Here is a 4,424-nt window from a genome sequence, read left to right as displayed (position 1 = left end):
TTAGAACAGCAGTGGCCCACTACCCTCAGAAACAAAGGATCTGAAGTTCTAACTTATTTAAACAGAAGTATTTAAATACTAAAGAATAACATTTAAAAGTGTTTTAGTGAAAATGTAAAAAAAATTTGTGTTTTTGTGTAAAAAGATTTGTATTTTTAAAAAAAATGAAAATGCTCATATTGTGCAAGATAAAGTAAAGTTGCCGTTCAGGCACTATTGACAGAGTAGCCATTATTCACCATTTAATTAAGTTTAGTAACTCTGTGAGCTTTTCATCGCGTACTTCTTCTTCGGACTCACCTAACCATCGCATTACTTATTATTACCCTTAAGCAGACTTAGATTCTTTACGTAATTTTCTTCGTGGCAACCCTTGGAATGATGCCTTTTCTCTCTCAGCTGATAAATGCGCCTAATACGTAACCTCCTGGACCTCTTGTTGGTTCCAAGTAAAGCCTCATTCTACTCAATGGTTTTCACCTTCTTTTGCAGCTGCTTTATCGAACCGTAAACTATTTTTTTTTAAGTTTTCAAAAGAACAACACTCTCAAAAACAAACGCATATTTATTATTACAAGAAATTGATATAAAAAAGTCCCGATGCTAAGCTCCATTATTCCTAGTTCACTAAATTTCGTATCTTACCTCAGAAGTTAAGCTCGAGAGACTTTAAAAAAAACTTCAACAGCGTCATTAAAAAAACTCGGTCTAACATTCCATATCTGATTCATGAGACTGATCTTGTCATCTCTCCCAAGGATAAAACAGAAATATTTACAAAGAACTTTTTTTCTAATTTAACTCTTGAATCTTTTTATTCCATTTCAAACAGGTTAACCCATTTTTAGATCCTTAAATCATTCCAGCTTTTGCTACTAAATTCATATCTCAATTAAACTCTTCTGCGGCTTGTGGTCCTGATAACATTCCTGTCATAGTCTTACAAAGTTGTTCTAGAGAACTCTATTCAACTCTCTCTAGTCTATTTAATAAGAGCTTGATTAAACATTGTTTTCCTATCTGCTGGAAAATGGCACTGCGATTGTAATTTAAAAAAATCTGGAGAATATTCTGACCCCTCCTACTGCAGATCAGTTTTCTATCTGCTATTAGCAAGGTCTTTGAGTCTTTGATCAACAAATTTTTAACATCTCATCTTGAGTCAAATAATTTACAGTCAGGCAATCAATACGGTTTTCAATACTCTCGCTTTACGGCTGACTTGCTAACTGTTGTGACTTAAAGACTTTATCGTGCATTAGATGGAGATGGTGAGGCAAGGGCTGTTGCTCTTGACATATCTAAAGCTTTTGACAAAGTTTGGCATGCTGGTCTTTTTGTAAGTTTGCTTCTTTTGGTGGATCTTGGAAAGTTTTTGAGATTATCAAATCATTTCTTTCAAACCGCTTTATTTTTAAGTCATCCTCGAATACCAACACTCTTCTTTCTTTCCAGTAAATTCTAGGATACCTCAAAGTTCTATTCTTGTTCTTCCTTTATTTCTTATATACACTTTACACTAGTGTCTTAACAAAAAAGATTTTATACAAGAAATCCTGTCTCATATGCTCTAAAAACTTTTATTCGTCTAGTTTTTTCCCCGCACTTCAACCCTTTGGAACTCTCTCCCATCTTTATGTTAACCTGACTCAGACAACCTAAAACTTTTCAAGTCTTCTGTCAACTGTTTCCTTGCTCTATAACTCTATTCTTTAATAGAGGTTGCTTGCAGCCTTGTTGGGAGTAAATCAAAATAAAAAAAACCCTTTGTCAAACGTTAATCAATACTTAATCAATTTTTTATTACATTCCGTTCCCATATCTTTGGAGTAGAATTGTTTTGCCCAGTTTTGATATTTCTAAAACTTTTACCGTCTTTGTAACTAAATTAAAAAAATTAATTCTCTCCACGGATGATGTAGTCAGGTATTTTTTATTGTAAAAGACGCATTATACAACGCTTTATTATTTCTCTTTATTATTTTATATATATTATGCGCTTGTTAAAAGTTTTGACTATATGATCAGTAAAATTTTTTTATAGTTTGCATTCATTAAGGTATTTTACTACGATAGCTAGTGTAAACTTAAATTTAAAAAAAAAAAAGATACACACATATGTATTTTACTTGGTTTGCCCTTGATATGTCATGAGTAGAACGCAATAATGGTACCATTTAGTATGAAGGATTTACTTAGTCACATGTTTATAGTTGTTATCTAAAAGATACTTGCTCAAACCCAAACCCTAAGTAAATGGATAAGCTAAAGCCACTGCAAACGGCTATTTGATATAACGCCATTAGTATCACCTAACAATTTCTTAATAATAACAACATAAATATCTAAAAATTTTCTTATTTTGTTATTTAGGTGCCCCAAGAAGACCTTACGGTCTTGTCACAGAGCACCGCGGAAGTGCAATTAACTAGGAAGTTCACGCATCCTTCCTTACCGTGACGCGAATATATGTTCAGAGTACGTTTCGAACATCGATCTCCTGTTTTTAAAGCAAGCGTTCTAACCATGTGCCGCGGCCACGAAAAATGAAAATGGAAATAATTTGAATTAAACATTATAAAATAAATTTTTTTAAGGCCAGTTTTATATGAAGTTTTGAACAAAAACGAATTATTGTAAAGGTGCAAGATCAAGAACTCAAGGCAACAATATTTTAGAATAATAAAAAAAAACTTTAATTTCTTCAAGATCACCTGACACAAACTGTAAATAAAAACGATAATTTTGTAATTAGAAAGACTCAGAAATCCAAATGTCAATATGAACAAAGAATAACTAAGATAAAACAAATTTCTTTATAAAAGACCTAATATTTAGATGACAACTGTCAAAGCCCTCATTTGATCTATGAGCTGAAGTCTCCGGCGGCGATCATTTGATTTATGTGCTGCTCATGAAGTCCCCGCGGGCAATCATTTAATCTAGTACTGAAATCTTCGCCGGCGATCATTTGATCTATGTGCTGATGTCCCGCCGGCAATTATTTCATTAAAATCACGTGACACAAATTTTGAAAACAAATACAAATAATTCCGTAATGGATAGAATCAATAGGAAAAAAAGCTCCGACGCATCATGATAACTTGTTTACCTGACTCGCCTTTATAATATTAAATTTTCTCTAAACATCTGTCTAAATTTCCAAAACTACTAAATAAAATCTCATAGTTTTAGTTGAATTTTTTTCCTATTCTTTACATTTAAGACTGACGAGTTGTGTTGCATGTAGATATACAGATTTTATTTAGATATTGCTGTTAGAAAATTTTTTAGAACTAAACTATACAAAATAAAGTTAATTTATTTCGGGAGGAGTTTGAAATATTTTAAGTCCCGTTAATAATTTCATTATGCTTTAATATAAATTACCACCCAAAGTTTATTTGTTTTAAATAGACTATCAGGGGCACAAAACGATAAAAAATTTGAGAGATCCGATAAAAATATTAGAATTAATCCGATAAAAAATTTATTTATTGAAATGGGTAACTTTAATACAACAATTTTTATTAAATCTTTTGTCTTCAGCTTTTCCTTTGTTTTCTTTATTTTAATTTTTTTTTAAATCTACGTTTATACAATACCTATATTTGTATAACTTCTATACTTTAGTAGAATTTCTAATGACTTTAATTCTATGACTTGAATGTATATTTTCTACCCAATTTAACAAGTTTATTTACTCACTGCAAATTGAAAGTTCCGAGGAAACTATTAATAATTAATAAGTGAATTTATATTTAAAAAGTTAAACATTTGCATGAAACAATTTGTATTTACTAAATAAGTATATAGATATAGTTATTATTTATATAAATTAATATATTTTTTTTCTATTTATTTTAGGATTATTAATTGAATACTAGAGTACGCAATATTTTAAGTAAAATATTGCGTACTCTAAATAATTCTCAAATACATAAAAGTTTTGATTTTAGCACACCCACATTTAAAACAAATGTTTTCGAAGCTTGCACCCACTTATCACTATGAGTATATCATTGGGTGGGTGCAAAGTTTATTGTAAAATAATTTACTAGATTTAGTTTTTTAGAAATAAACTTTTTAAATAAATTGATAATTTATTTAAAAAAAAACTTATTAATAAATAATTAAACAATTTTGAGATCAAAATAGTTTTTTAATTTTGTAAAATTTTTTCAAAACTCTTATTTAAATAAATAAGAGTTTTGAAAAAAAAAATTATTATTTTTTTGAAACAAATTTTTAATCACAATAAATACAATGTCACCTGCGTTTGAAACTGTAAACATTATACTAAGACGTAATATACTGTATACTCAAAATCGGATAAAACTGTTTTAATATTAAAGATTGAAAAAATCTTTTTTATTAAAGACATATGTGCTTATCTATTTGCACTTATCTTTGTAAAAAAAAAC

The sequence above is a fragment of the Hydra vulgaris genome, chromosome 07 (genome assembly GCF_038396675.1).
Source record: "Hydra vulgaris chromosome 07, alternate assembly HydraT2T_AEP".
Classification (NCBI taxonomy): Eukaryota; Metazoa; Cnidaria; class Hydrozoa; order Anthoathecata; family Hydridae; genus Hydra; species Hydra vulgaris.
Note: the sequence above shows the minus strand (reverse complement) of the source record.